Source organism: Dinoponera quadriceps, unplaced genomic scaffold, assembly GCF_001313825.1.
Source record: "Dinoponera quadriceps isolate SergipeBrazil2010 unplaced genomic scaffold, ASM131382v1 scaffold942, whole genome shotgun sequence".
Taxonomy (NCBI): Eukaryota; Metazoa; Arthropoda; class Insecta; order Hymenoptera; family Formicidae; genus Dinoponera; species Dinoponera quadriceps.
The window spans coordinates 401,401-418,074 of NW_014555154.1; positions in this window are offsets into that span (position 1 = coordinate 401,401).

The following is a 16,674-nucleotide window of genomic DNA, read 5'->3' on the forward strand; positions in this document are numbered from 1 at the left end:
CGCTCGACTATTCATTTCCGACGCGATATGATTTGCAAAATCAGAACGAACAAAGAGAGAGAGAGAGAGAGAGAGAAAGAGAGAGACGTATCGTGCCACTGAGAACTGTTTGTTCAGATTGAAATCGCAAGAGAGAAAAGTATTCGTGTCACAGTGTGGAACTCGATGACGGGCTGTTCCGGGCTGCCAAGAACACGACCGAAAATCGGAATGCAAATGTTCCCTGGACCCCCGCTCCGGAGGGGCCCCTTTAAATCTCTCGCACGTTTACCGGCCGGCTCGCTTGTTTATTTTTTAATTAAAGTCTTCCGCGGAGGCAGCTTCTCTTGGAACGGCGGCGGGATTAAAAAAGGTCCCCCGGAGTTATTAAGCTAATAATGTGTCTCGTGCCGCGTGCCGTACCTTCCGAGCGTAGATACGGAATGACAAAGCGAGACGGAGAAGCCCGGGGAGGAAGCGAGTGAGCGAGTGAGTGAAAGAGAGAGAGAGAGAAAGAGAACGGAGAGCGAGACGAGGTCGAGAAAGGGTCGAGGAGGAAAAAAGGTGACCTGCGAAGGTTTAGGCGAAGGATAAAGAGCGCAGGGGAGTAAAGGTGGAGAGAGAGAGAGAGAGAGAGCCAATCGCCAGTATGGGAAGGTGGTCGAGCGGTGAAAACAGAAAAAAAGGGAAAAGGGGTCAGGAACGCAAAAAATCACTTCGGCACGCGTGCACACCCCCGCTCCACACCTTTCTTCCTTCCTTCCTTCCTCCATCGGGACGATCCACCCAGTGATGGCTACGAGACTTGGCAAAAACGACGATTCGGCTTTCCGAAATGACCTCACGCTTCCACACGCCACAGCGGTCAGTTCTCTCGGTGCGGCTCGTGTCCCCTTTATATATTGAGGCGATCACTATATGAAAATAAGTGCCGATACATACTTTACTAAATCATGTATTTTGCGTGTGCGTATGTTTTTTATATGTACAAATTACATTATCTTCTGTTATGTATTACTTTTTTCTATGTTCTAATAATTGCGTTGTTTAAGATAGATGCACCTACTATCCTAGTTTAATACTTCGGTTTTCCTTTAGATTTACGTATTTCTTTATTTTTCTTTCTACTGCAATATTCTAAACTCCGACAAGCAACTATACATGTATTAATTTACTATAAACTCAAGGGGCTTTGAACCCTAGAGTAAAAATATATACTCTACTCTCTATATATACTTTTTATATGTATTTTCTCTACTCTCTCTCTCTCTCTCTCCGTATATGTTGCCAAAGTTCCATCCCGTCAAACGTTCGCTCGTGGACACATAGTGAAAAATAAATGTCGAACAGGATTTACGCGTTCGGCCGCATTTTTCGTCGCGACTTCCGCGTCGAGACTCGCACTTCTAATACTCCGGCCGTTTCGAACGGTTTTATCGTAGCCGGTGTGTCCTGTGATCTCCCGGTCGTGGAAATAAGAGAGTCCGATTAGGGCGGCTGAATTGACGAAATTAACGGTCGTTAGAGATGTCGCTCTGCGGGCTTTACGACTTCCATACAATACTAATTGTGAAATACTTTAATTAATAGTTGCGCTAGATATCCTCTCGCGGCTCTCTCTTTGATCGTGCCGCTCGAAAGATTACTCCGCGGCGCGCGCCATCGGAAGCACGCGGAGGCGGATACTGTATTAATCAGATATGGTTTATGTAATTCGTCGCTTCGCGAAGGTTACGCACAGTTGATACCAACGAGGCAATTATATCACGGGGAAAATGGCACGACGACGCAAGTGGCGCGAACAATGTCGGATCGTTCGCGCGCAAGCGCGAACGCGAGCGGGACTCGGCACAAAAAGGCGACTCACTGCTGCCTGCCGAGGACGAGAAACCTTTCAATTATGAATGTTTCAGACGCAGCCCTCGAATGCATCCTTTATGATAACAAGGAATTTATATCCCGCCGTATCGAGCCATTTTCCGCGGATGCGAGCGTTCATCGTTTATTGTGGATGTTTCTGAAGACTCGCGAGCAAGAAGATAAGCAGGATCGAGGAGGTACGATGGAGACCGCCGAAGAATGGCCGGTCTTCGCCGCGGAGTAAGGGCTTGAGAACGTACAATGAAAGGAATAACAAGAAAATAAATAGGGAGTTATGAATATGTAATTGAATTTCGACATGTGAGCAACCATGCCGCAATCCACATGAAAGAAATAGAGAACTAGGATTTTTTATTAATTGCGCATATAATCTGCTTAAATTTTTTAAATGTTTTTGAAGTGTTCCCATTGAGGAGGGTTCGAATAGGATCGAAACGTTTAGAATTTTGGACATATTAAATGTTCACCTCGTTTTATTTGTTGTATAATAGCATTAAAAAAACCGTGCTTCGTGGCTCTTAATAGCCTTTTTTCTTGACTTGAACTAGGATTCGTTGAGAACATTGTCGAAATTTTATTCCTTGTAACTTATGTGCTTACAGGGCTCAGTAGTTCAATGAAGTTAATTTTCAAAATATCTTGTGATCACCTATACACAAATGAAAGTCAGTTTGAATCGATCGATAATTATCAAGAAAATGATAAAAGTGTTAATGATGGACAGTAGAAGTCTATCAGGTTAGAGGTCTAGGAGATTAATTAGGAGATATAGTAAAATGATCTCGTATGATCTCGTTTAAAACATTCTTATATCTTACTCTCCATTCTTCTTATCGTATTTTTAACTATAGCTTATTTCTAATATTACATTCTTAATTCCCTACACAGAGGAGATATTGTAGTAAAAATACCTACAAAAGTTTGCAATGCTGGATCACATCGAAATAATTATTATCGAAATTATTATGTGTATTGTAATATTTAATGATGTGTACGTATGATGTATATCACTAAAGATTACAACCCTACATCATATAATTTCAGTCATAATTCCAGTCGTAATTCCGAGATATCGTCCAGCATTACAAAATTTTATGGTCATTTTTATCACAATATTTTCCCCACGTATATTTCATTCTTCGTTCCTTATTCTTTCCACTGTATCTGAGCGCTAAAGCATCAAGTCGACTCTCATCGTACATTTCGGCGATTTGCGCGCAACTCTTCACGTACTCGCAATCGAAAATTTTCGTAATCGCCGCGGATAACGCGCCAAGAAAAACGGCCGCGTGTCGGTTATCGCGAAACACTCGAGACATCAATTTCACTCGAGTTTTCCCCGCGATGTATACATTAGTCGCGTATCAATTATCCAAGTGTCATTTCGCATAGACATATGGAGAGAGCTGAAGTATCCGTCTCCAATTAACGCGTGTAGAATGTGTGTCATCGCGTGACACTGAATATCGAGTGTGTACCGTGACGCGACGACGAACACGACCTACGATGCGAGTGTGCGTGTCGACGATAAGAGCGTTCGCGCTGATCGCGAGACAAAAAATCGAACGGGAGAGCGAGAGTCCCGAGGCGCGAAAACGATTCGACGTAATAATGAAGGGAAAATCGGCTCGAGATGACGACGCGATTTGCGAGGAAGTCGTTCGACTACGACGACGATGACGACGATATAGGAAGGAACGACTGCGAAAGGAGAGAAAACGAAGGCCGAAAGGGGCTGCAAAGAATGGCCGGAGGCTGTGAAAGGATGGTGGAAGGAAGGAAGGAAGGAAGGAAGGTCCGCTCGGCTGTCTCACCCCCCTCGACACCCGCGCTTCCTTCTCATCCACCACCTCCGCCTCCTCCTCCTCCTCCTCGTCGTTCTCCTCTTCCTCCGCCGCCCTCTTGCCTCTTCCTGGCCGTCATCTCCGGGGCGATTTTCCACGGCACCTAAGAGAAGGGGCCAATGAGACGCTGGGCGTCGGTATTGATCCGAGGCGTCGTCCAGGAGACGCCCGCTCCAAGACGCCCGGCTTGCCCGGCGCGAGAGAGCGGCCCCGCAGTTCGAGATAAAAGGACGAAAGCCGCTGCTCCTGGAGACGAGCCGCGGATCCTTCCGCCTTCCGTGTACGTCCTGTAGTACTCACGTCCGCATGAAACCTCGTATATGATCCGGCATGGCTCGCGCGCCCTCACACCCAGCACCACGCTCTCGTCGCGCGCCCACGAGAGAGACAGAAGGAGAAGGAGAGAGAGGGAGAGAAGGAGAGAGTCCTTTGTGAGGGTAATCTCGGCCGTGTCGCGGTGCAAGGGCACCGAAAAGCGTGCCGGCCGCTTTTGACGATGCCTAAGCTCGCGCGTGGAAACGATCTTCGCGGAATTTCTCTCTCATTCTCTTCTTTCCGGCCGCGAGAAGTCGCACGGTTCGACTCCGTCGTCGCGCGTTCGCGCCCCGTCAAACGGGAAACGGGGAAACGAAACGAGAGGACGAAAGCTTCGCGTTACGTTTTTACGCGGCGGTCCTGAATTATTCCCGGAGATTAATTAATTATTTCGCGCATGACATCGCGGAAATTTTCGGCGAAATTAGAACTGCCATTCGATTGTTCGCGTATAAATTGGATGGCGAGCTGGGTCTTCAAATTCGAATTCCCGAAACGGCACGTATGGCGATCTTTTTTTCCCTTTCTCTCTCTCTCTCTCTCTCTGTTTCTCTGTCTAATGAGATAACATTAATTTGCGAATTGCGCCGGTAATTTATTCGGAGCCCCGTGAGCGTTGAGCGTAGCGGTTTGTTGTGCTTGGTTCGAGAGACCCTGATCACTCCTCTAGATCGAACCTCATTTAGTTCGGTGCGTTTAAAATTAATTATATACTCCGTTATCAATCACATCCGGTTGCCGTGGCAACACAGCATCCCTTGCCATATCATGGCCTGGTCTCCTCAATAGCGAGCCTCGCTCCCGCTCTCGCGACTATGACGAGTATACACGGCGAACAAATACTGCACCGAATTTGCGAAAGCATGGTCCGTCCGCGCCCGCCAGCCCGCGAAAACACCTCCGACATCTTTCCGGCCAAATGAAACGAAAACATGTAACGCGAATGACGGAGTGGAACATAAAATCATCGCTCATCCGCGCGTCAGGCCGGTTCTCGTAATCAGTCAACTTCGTGCTTCGTTAACATTGTCTTGGCCGCGTATCGCAACCGCTTATTGCCGCCGCGTTTTATTTTTATCGTCGATTGAAAATAATCTTTATTTTCCACATATTCCCCCGGTAATTATATCCGTTGTCCAGTCATTATATCACGTCAATCGTTCAATTGATATCTCGTTCGCTTTCGAGGCTAAACATTCCGTCGCAGAAATTTTATTTTTTCTTGTTTAATTATAACACGAGTTGGAAAGGTTGCTTTTTAAAAGTAATTCGTTACCTTTACTCAATGAAAAAAGATAATAATTCGCTACTGTCACTAGTTAAAAAAAAAAAATTGTCATTGCGTTATCGTAGATAAATCGTAGATCTATACCAGATAATTATTATGAACTGTAGATTCGAAAAATAACGAATTGTACACAGAAAAAAGTGCTAGATTCAAATAAATAATTACCCCAATATTCCTTAACAAATTTTTATTTGATTCAAGTAATATTTACTTAATCTAAGTAAAATATTTTCTAAGTAAATTCTCCAGGCGAAATATTTACTCGATCCAAATAAAATTTATTTAATTCAAGTAGAAATGTTTTAAGCAGTATTGGAGTAATAATTATTTACTTGAATCTAGCATTCTTTTTTCTGAGTAACAATTTCCCTTTTTACTGAATTTTGAAGATTTTTTTTTATCTCGTTATCATTATAAAAAAGGAAACGAACGACGCGAAGATCGGAAAGGCGATCATTATATTCCGCGATCTCGTGTGATTTTCGAAAATGTAAAAGAAGTGATCAGTGGAGGCGCGCGATCGCCTGAGCTTTTAACGCGCGTGTCGGCCATCGGGACGCCGCTCCTTTTATTTTCCTTCAATTTCCTTCCTTTCAGCTTTCCCATCAGCCTTTCCATTAATATTAAAACAGAAGCGTTGCCTCTCGCGAGGGCTGTTTCAAAGAGGGGTTGGCGGTGTTTCAGGCCGCGCAGCACGTTTCCGTGGAGGTACCAACCGGCGGACGCGAGAGAGTGGGGGTTGAAGGACCACGGCAGCGAGGGAGGGCTAAGGGGCGTTCGGCTCGTTTTTCATCTTCATCTTCTAGTGTTACCAATTTGAACTCGCTAGACCCAACTCGCCCCCGTTCCGCCGTTCGCATGGCCTCTCCTCCTCGTCTCGATTCGTGTAGATAGTTGCGCTTCATTTTGAGCACGGGTGCCCGTGGGTGGACGTTCGTGCGAGGTCACGAAATATCTCCCCTCCCCCTCTCTCTCTCTCTCTCTCAAGTAGTAGAAAACCGATATCCTAAGGATAACGTAATAACTTCTCAACGTGTTCTCGCGGAATCGTCCGACAAGGACGTGTGTTCGTGGGAAAAGCTCCGGTTCTTGGTCGGTAACTTGCGATTATTTATCGTGACCTGGCCCTTTCTTACGCAACCCTCGCCGTGGGCAACCCTTCAGGGTCGACCAACGGTCAGCGAACCCCCGTTTCGGCTTTATGGGAACCGGTTTTTCGAATGCGCGCGGCTGAAATTTTTCCGGAGAATTTTTATCGCGAACCCGTTCGACCGGTCAACCGAACGCTCGCTCGTTCGCTCGCGCGCGTCCAGGTGGTCACTTCCTGGCCACCCCAGTTTGGGTCATTCTTAAGCCCCCTCTTTCCCTCCCCGCCTGCCCCTTTTCTTCCCCGTTGCCCTCTTCGCTCCGTTGTGTGCCGCTTCTTAATTCCGCGGCACGATTCGCGATGGACGCGTGTCCGACGAATATCCCCGACGATTATTGCATTTCTTGCGCTACTTCTGCCCGACCGATTGTGACGAGCAGACTTTTGGGTAGAGCGCACGGAAATAATTCCAAGGATTCCGGTTTTGGATGTTACAGACACACACACGCATGCGAGAGAGCGAGAAGAACGATCCCGTCACGACGAGACGCGAGCGCGACGATCGTCGTGAAAAACACTCCCTTCTTTCGCACGAGCGACGTAGAAATATTGAATTTTCGACTTTTCGAGCGACGACCCGCTCTCTCCGGTAATTAACCGACCTGGTCGCTCTCCTAAATCGAAACCTATATGGATAAATATTCAAGCCGCGGCGCGGATTTCCACGGCATAATACGAACGGTTGATTTTATGGGTAATATATATGAGCGGGAAGTTCGGTAATTAATGGCTTTTATTCGAGAGCGGCGCGAACGAGTGAAATAAACTCGGTCGCAAGTAATTGCCAGCATCGAGCCGTGGGTCTATATATATATATAAAACTCTCAAATCAAATCTCCCTTCTTGATCGGATAGTTTTTTGGACAGTCCGTTGGCGAAATCGAATCACGACCCGGCCTAAATATATAAAAGCGGCGATTTTGAACGAGTCGCGTACTTTTACGACGCACAGCAAAAAATTCGTGTTAAATTTAACATTTCACATGTCGTAGAGGGTCCGATCAAGTTTTTGATTTAACACAAGGTGAATATGTTAAGAAGTAACATAAATAGTATACGGAAAAAAAGAATTAGCTCCCGTAGCTAAAAAATAGTTTTCACAGCTGAAAACTAGCTGCCACGGGCAAAAATTAGCTGTCTATGCAATATAACTTAAATTTAGTTTATTTAGCTGATTTTTTGTCTCTATACCTAGTTTTTAGTTCTCACAGATCTCTCGCAAAGGTCTGGAAATTAAATTTCATTTCTGGTAACTAAATTTTTGTATATTATATGAACAGTTAATTCCTTTTTTCCGTGTAAAAAATTAAACTTTACATTAACTTTAACAAAAATTAACATAAAAATAAATTTTAACTCTATTTGTAATCAAATTTTATGTAAAAGTAACATATTTGCAATGTTAAATATAATTAAAAGAAAATGTTATTTCTCCCTTTTTTTTTACTATATGCTATACACATATAGTAGTATTTTGCGGCCCACGATGTGGTAAGTCTGGGACTGAGTTAAGATACGTAACACGTTGCTGTTGTCTGGAGGAGGCAATATTAATCATTCTTTTATAAAATAACGCTGACCTCATTATTCGTGCATCTCACTTTATAATCTTATCTTACACTTCACATGTGTGCAGCACGATCTGACGCAGTAGTGTCGCTTTTGGCGGCAGACAGAACAGAAGACACTGACATCTCTATGTGATATTTAACATGGAAAACAAGTTGATTTAACAGATATACGGAAAAAAATCTGGTTGAATTAACCAGAACTATAATAATAGTTTCTATAAGCAGAAATTCTATTTCCTTTAACCAAAACGCATATGGTCGTCCATTTTCTGGTTAATTTAACCGAACTTTTTCTCCCGTGTGGCATCATCGATGAAAAATAACTCTAAAAATTACATAATCTCTATATTAAACCTATACATACATATAAATCGTGTTATTTCAACACAAATGAACGTTGTATAACCATTTAATACAAAATCGTCAAATAACACAATCACATTATGTTACATTAACACACTATGTTGAAAATTTAACATAAAATTCTTAACAAAGACCGACTTTAACCCAAAAACCCAGAATACTTTTCATCTGCGTGCGAGCACACAGCGGATATATATTTTAATTACTCGTGCTCATGCCGCGGGATTTTCCGCCGCGGCACGTTAACGTACCGTACATCCGCGCGTCTCCATCAATCTTGATACCCCCGGGCCGCCGATGCCCGGCGCTTTTTGTTGTCGTGCCCCGAAACTAATGCGCGCGATTTCACGTCTGACAAGACGTTGAGAAGGTTAGCTCGCCTCTTCAGTGTTTTACATTTGCATTCGATGGCAAGCCGGGTGGCGGCGGCGGCGATGGGAGGCGGTGGGGTGGCGTAGCGGCGGCGGCGCCGATGGTGGCGGCGGCGGGGAAGAGCGAGGTGGATGGGGGTGATGTTTTGTAAGATCTGCTCGAGAGACCATTCGTCTTAGTATCTGCCTCGGGGGGCGGTGAAATATAAGCTAGATCTACGAGAAAGATAAATGAATCCATCCTCCCGCCACCCGCCGCCACCTCCGGCCGCTCCCACCCTCCTCACCTTCCTTCCACGCTGCCGACGCTACCCTCTCGCAACGACGAGAGAAAACCACCCGGGACAAGAGTATCGTTCTCGCGGCTTGCTCCTACTATCTCCCTTTCTCTCTCCCTCTCTCTTTCTCTCTCTATGTATATATATATATATTTACATCTCTCTCTCCTCTCTCTCTCTCTCGCTCTCGCCTCCTTGTCCTCTTCCTCTCTATCTGTCAAGGAACACGTAAAAAGGGGAACGCCTCGATTATCCCGATTATGACGTAACGTGCGTGCCATTTGCAGGGTGACGCTGCGCGTCGCGCGATTAATCATTTCGAATTATATACGACGAGAGCGGGCTGCGAAACGTGCGGTAGTACAACACGCGGTAAGATAAATCGGACGGGGCGCAGGGAGGAGGGGGCGAAACGATACGCGTCTTAAAAGTCGGTCGACAGGTGGAGAGAAGGCGAGGGCGTGCAAGGTGCGTAAAAAGCGGCGCGACCGCGGGGAACGGAAGAGATCCATTGCGAGAGACGGGACACCGCGGCGACGACGCGTCGGGAAAGAAAGGCGAAAGGAGGACGAAAGAGAGGAGAGAAGAGGAAGAGATACACGGTTCCGGCAAGCGAGGAGGAAGAGGAGGAAGAGGAGGAAGCGATCGCCTCGCGTCTGCCGGCGTCTCTCTGCGAAGTCGGCCGCGCCCGCCGCCCTCTTTCTCCTTCGCTCCGGATAAGCATCGCTTTGCATACGATCGCCATTTTGCGGGGAGCATAATTTAAATTTCGTTCCATTGTTTTGTCGCTCTTCTTACCCCCCTCTCGGCCCACCCTCTCGGCAGAGTTTCGAGTCGCCGGCTCCGGGGGCCACCCTCGCCCCACCTTCGTCACGCAACCCTTCCGTGCACTGCCGTGCCGTGCAACCCCCTTCGTACCGTCGTCGCCACCGGTGGTGGTGTTGCCGTACCCCGGCAGTGGCGGTGGCGGCCATTTGCATGAAATTAGAATCAGAATTTTCTTGCCGGAAAATTGGCCCCTCGCCGCCCAGCCATCTCTGGGCCGTGACTGCGAAAATTTTAATTAATTCGCCGCCGCCTCGAGATTCAGGCCGCATAACCGGCGAGCGGAGGACGATCATCCGATAAGAATGATACGTCGCTTTCGTGGTGTCTGTCTGTCGCACGGCTTTCGAGTTCGGCTCGAGTCCGATTTTCACCACTGGCTATTTTATCCCACGAAGAAATTGGAAGATGGAAAATATATCTGAACGAATCCACGGTAAAAAAAATGTTGTGTTAAGAACGGTTCATTGAAATTTTGTGTTACTTTAACACAAGGAATGCGTTAGAAAGGACATAAATATAATAATAAATACATACACTTTGTCATATGTTGATACTATATTTGTGCACTTTTTAATACATTCCCCATATTAAAGCAACACGAAATTTCCGGGGTTTCTAACGTTTCTAACGTCAAATTTTTTTACCGTGTCTGTGATTCACTTCGTGCGTCTTTCTCGGTAATGTCGTATCGCACCTCCACAACCTTATGGAATTTCTCGAATTTCTTATCGCGCCGCTGCACATCTATCGTCGTCCTCGTATGTGAGAATGTGCGCGCGCGAAAATTGCGATTTCGTTCTTAAATGACGCTCAAACAGCGTCGCCGTGGGCGAAAGCCGCGCGCACGCTCGCTCTCCGCAAAGAAGCGAGCGCAAACTCGCTCGTCTCCCGCTTGATTCTCTCGCAGCGTGTGCGCCGAATATTCCCAATTTCCCTCGAGATCCTGATCCTGCGAGTCTTCGCGGATTCTCATTCGTTAATTTCGCGCCGCGACCGTCGTCCCGGCCGCGCATCGCCGGCGATACTTAAGTTACACGCGGCCTGCAAGTATTTCACCGTCGTATTAAAGCTCGTAAGCTCGTTATCTCCCGGCAAAAGGTATACGATAGACCCTTGGCTCCGGCGAAAGGCAATGCACGGCACCGTAGGAGAGGACCCGCGGAGCGTTTCATAGCGTTTAGCCTTTATGGCGTGTGGTTCTCTGCAGCCATCTACTCGAGGTAGCTCGTCGCCCCCCTCGGCCGCCCCCGCTTGTCCCGTTCCTTGCCTTGCCGGTCCCCCCTCCTGCCCCCGCGACAGCCCCGCCAGTCCTCGGCAGCCTCGGGCTCTCGCAAGCTCGACGGCGCGCCGCGCTACGGCTCCGCCGCGGTAACAATGGACCGAAATAAATAGCCCGTCTTTCGTCTTTTGTTTCTTGGGGGCCCATTGTTGCCGCCCCGTAGATAAGAAAACAAGAGACTCTGTCGCCGTGTTTACGAGCCCCCGGCCCTGGGGCTCTCCTGGATGCTGCGGCCCCCTTTTTGCCTCTCTCGCTCTCGACGCCACACACACCGCCACCTCCGCTTACCGCCGCCGCGATACCGCCGCCGCCACCACCGCCGTCACCACCGCCACCGCCGCCTACCACCCACATGCGCCGTTTCTTCCTCCTTCCAGCAGCTCGTCATCTCTATCCCCTTTTCTCTCTCTCTCTCTCTCTCTCTCTCTCTCATCTTTCGTAATCCCTCTTCGCGCGTCGCGCGACGCGTTCTTCGAGATCCGGCTGACACTACGCCGGCGTCGCCGTTCCATTCCACCTGTCTGCCGCGACTCCGTAAAACTGCGCGGAACTTGCGCTCGCGATTCAGGTGTCGGGCGGAGTCGCCGTTAGAGACTCGAATGACCCGTCCGATGCTTTTATTTCGTCAACGCTGCCGTTATTTGGGCTGGTTGACTTCACAGGCGTTCGGTTTCGATTACAACTCCGGTCGGCTGCTGATATTCTAGAAAAATTACAAGTTTTATTAAGAAAATATTAAGCGAAATTACAAAGTACATTAAATACCGTAAAACTTTGTCTAAAATATTTTCTCATACACCTCTTGCTTTTGAAGACATTAACTAATATCCGTCGCACCGCTCGAGCATCGTTCGATCGTGACCACGATTTTTCATGCGCGAATAATAAAGCTAATTCTTGACTTCTTTCTAATTTCACTTATAAATTTCGCAGTCAAATCTGTGAGATCGGTTGGTTGATTGGTAGTGGCCGCGAGAAAATATTTTTATCTCAATATTTTGGAACATGCGTATATGCGCGCTACGAAAAATCTCACAGAACGCGCCAACGGTGGCGGGGAGATCGCGTAGCAAAAATCTAAATTAGCCGTTATTACGGCCCCCCGGGCGCGGTTAATCAAATGAAACTTCCGTGGATTACAACTATCACAATTTCGTTCCACGCATGGAACAGAAATTCCTCAATTAACTGATTTCCTCAACTCCCGGAGGTAATAGCGGACGTTGCACGGCGCGCGATCGCCGGTGATTTCGTTCGACGGCAAAAGATTGGCAGTGAATCGCCACAAGTGCGCGAGCGCACGCACTCGAGATAACTTCTCGTTTAACGTGATACGAACGCACACGAGAATCCGGAAAAGAACCGAAATGTTTAGACAGTTTCACTTTTGAAATTTGTATTAATTTTACTTTTGATTGTACAGGGCGAGGTAAGAGCTATTATCACCTTGGAAGTGGCGAGTAAAAGCGGCATGTTTTTCTGTAGTTTTTAAGCTGCTGAATTTAATTCTGACATTAAACAATTTTAATTTATCGGAAATTACATATGAATTAAAGTTTTACATTTTCAATAACATACCGTTCTCATAATCACTTCTTATACTTTTAATCGCTTCATATAAAGATTTTAATATTTCCCCGACAAATTAAAATTTTTTAAATGTCAAAATACAATTCAATAATTGAAAAACTACAAAAATAACGTTTTTCTCACTCCGGAAGCCAAAATCGGGTCAGAGTTTTATCCATCGGCCTTTTATTAAAAATGTATAAAAAAACACAATACTAAAATAGTTGCTAAAAAAATTTTTTCAAAATAAAAGAAACTATTAAATTTTAACATTAACCCTTTGGGGACGGAGCCGCTCGACGGGTGAGCGTCGTTGAGGACGAGAGGTATTGGAGTGCGCAGTAAAGAAAATAAATACGTTGAACGTTATAAAAACTAAGGCTCTATTTAACACAAGAAAAATTTTTCATAAACGGTAAAACGGCATGGGCGGCTATATGCCGACACTCGTCCCCAAAGGGTTAAAGGTTTTATCTTTAATTTTTTTAATGTCACTTTTAAAATTTAATATTTTAATAACAAAAATGTGTTTAGCCGATAAATAATAATGATATATGTTTTTTTTCTATGAATCACTAATTTCTTATCTTAAGATCCAAAATAACTTTAAAATCTAACGCATAATGGAGCAATTTGGCCAGCGTATTGCTTTTTATGACGGAAAATCTATAAGAAACATATATTCTGGTTAGAATTACTTGACAAACATATTTCTTACCGGCCTGTTATTATTATTGCCTCACCCTGTACATCCTAAGTAATTTGGACGGGTAAATTTGTTGTTCCCATTGCACCCCCGTAATACCCGTGCATAAACTTTTATCGACCAGTCGTTTAGTTTTCAGATTTTATATCGGATATTAACAGAATCATAAACGTTTCATTTCTTCCAACACACCCATCTTCCCTCAATAACATATACATATCTCCTTCTCGCAGCGAGAGATGCTACTCGGTAGCCTCGTTTCGCGCTCACGCTCTCGATCGCTCGATCGTCGCTCGCGCTCGAGGGCCGACCAGTCTCTCACCGAGCAGTCCTTTATTTCGATACAACAATAGAGAAGAATCGGCGTCGTAGAGCGGCTTGACAACGACACTGTGGCACCGGGGGTATTCACGGCCGTTCTGACCGCCGTCCGTGTGTCGGCCCATGCACGCACGCACGCACGCACCCCTGGACAGACATGCTGGACATCGGACGGTCCCGTTGGCCGGGGGATCCTAATTTCGAAAACGGTAAACTGGTTTGTCCAGTTTCCACCTTTATTCGCGCTCCTTCGGCCTTTCTTCCTTCCTTCCGTGCGCGCTCGCTCATGGGGTCGCGCACACGTACGTGTACACGTGCGGCCGACTGGACCCGAAAAGAAGAGGGGAACAGGGGGGAGGGGGGGGCACGCGGCGGTCACTTTTTCGAACCGGGGTCCAGTCGGTCAGTTCCCATTGGACACACGACACTGGTCACAGTTATTCGCCATTTTTCGCGACGGTCGGTCGGTCGGCGGAGACCCGCGGAAGGGTTTCTTCCTCCCTCGCGAGACGGTGAAGTGTGCTCGAGTGAAGTTCCCGGAACTGCTGCCTTGCCGCGTCGCGAAATAACTCGCGCATAATCGGAGATATCCGAACGAAATAGCGGGTCTCTCTTTGCGCGGAAACACCACGAGCTTTGTCGAGCGCACCGTGAGAATTCTCACGGAGCCCCGTCGCGATTTATAATCGGATAAATTGGGGGAAAGAAGGATACGCCGCTCTCATTGAGAAGAGGAGACGTAGCGAGCGAGATATTCGAGCGGTTGCCGCACGAACTGTTGTTCGTTCCCCGACACGGCAGGAAGCCGCGAAGGAGGCCGAAGTTTCGTGGAAGATCGCGACAGAGACAAAAAGGGGTTCCCGGAGTTTCTTCCTGACCCCTCGATCTCCATCCGCGCACCCTCGCGCGATTCTCTCACTTTCCACGGGACTCCATCTCCGCCTTCTTCTCCTCTCGCTCTCCTCCGCCGGTTCTCCCGCGCATTCCGGGGTGGAACGCGATGTAATTCAAATTCGGTTAATTCCGGTGATTTTTCAAAGTTTCATTAGACACCGCGTCGGGTGGCAAGGAGGCGGAGAAGAGGGGGGGGGGGGGACGTAGCCCCCGCGGGGGAAGTATGNACTCTGCGGTCGGCGAAGGCGTCTTAGGCAAGTAAGGAATCCTGGAATAACAGGACTTGCGAGAGCACGAGGCTGGATGGCGGGTGGGTGGATGGGTAGAGGGCGGAAAAGGAGGTGGAAGAGGAAGGAATATAAGGGAGAGAGGTGGGTTACACACCGGGGCCAAAGGATTGCCGAGTGCGCGCGGTTTGGGGTGAGGCGCGGCGAGGGGCACCGGCGGTTCCGGGAGGAGATCTGAAATTGAAGCTACCTCGATTTAGATTAGACGAATTTATATCGTTCTCCGAGAAAATCGCTCGCGGCGTCTCCCGAACGGGGAGGCTGGAAGTCGCTTTCTTTGGACGTAACGGATCCCTCCGTCCTCCCCTTCCTCCCACCGCGAGCGTGTAACACGAGTCGTTCCTTCGTTCATTCATTAGTGCCGCGTATCCGCCGGAGATAATCGAGTCACGGAATTACTTATCCGGAAAAGATTCTCCGCGAGCGATCGTCGCTCCGAGCGAGAACGTCCACGCGATTTCACGCAAAGCCGCGCCGTTAACGCGTAGTTGCCGCGATTATTTCGCTTGTTTATTGACTGTACGGCAGTTTAACGAGCGAGTTATTAAAAATATGGGAATTTTTGGACCTCCTGTATATGTATAATATATCTCTCTTTTTTCATAATTAGCTCGCTATTAGCTGTACGTCCAATTTTCCAATACAATTAATTCCAATTTAATTTAATTTTGTCTAATTTAATTTATTAACAGGTTAAAACTCCTTTTAGTACCACAGAATAAATTCAGATACAGTAGAGAGAAAATACATACTTACAAAATATAATTAACACACATACATACATACATCATATAATTAATTTTGTCTTAATTAATGTAATTATTTGTACCATAACGAGGTGATATTCTTAACAAATATCTTATTCATATTTTAACGCATTTGATGTGTTGAGGTATCAGCGTCGTCGAACCGGAGTCCGAGCTGCGAGCGTTTCTCGAATTGTGTTCCTGCAAAAATAGAACGGGCGTCCTGCGCGATCCAACGGTCGTAATTTACGGTCGCGTTAAAAAATCATTCGAATTACCGTCAGATTACCCGCGAGGGGCCTTCCGGTCTCCGTTCTCCGGTGATGGTCATAATGAGGTCACACGGCAACGTGCCGGTTGGTGGGACCTTTCTTTTCCTCTGTTTTTTCTTTCTCTCCTCCCCGGTGAAGAGCGTGCATGCGAACGAAAGGCGGCGGGCGTGCATGCGCGCACATGACGCGACATCTGGCCTCCTCCTCCGATGAATCGTGATTTTTTCACCTAGTTTTCGGATTTTTCGGCCTCGGCTTCCGGCGTCCTTCCGGCCGTTCCGCGTATCGCCTCGCGGTCGGCGACGATTGTCTCTTCCCTCGTACAGATGCCAGTCTCTCCGTCGGCTTGTCATCGCCCTGTCGCAAATGACACATGTCGGCGCTCCCATCGTAAATAAGTGACGACAGAAACGGCTCGACAATTTTCCATCGGCGACGCCCGGAGAGGGTGGTAACTTTGTATCCAACGTGACAACAACGACGACAAAGACGATGACAGGGCGCGACCCCGTCGCGTGCCAGCAATGGTCATTCCATCATCTTCGCCGGCGACTATGGCTCGGGAAAATACTGAAATTACACAAAATGACTTGAGTGGGCGGCGCTCACCCTCGCGTGTCGACGGTACGAGCCCTCGGCGAAAGAAGCACCCGTGCAATTGTGCCGTGTGTGCGCGAATAACAGACGTCTCCCTGCTTCGTGATTGGCACTTTGCGGCCATCGCCCCCCCCCCCC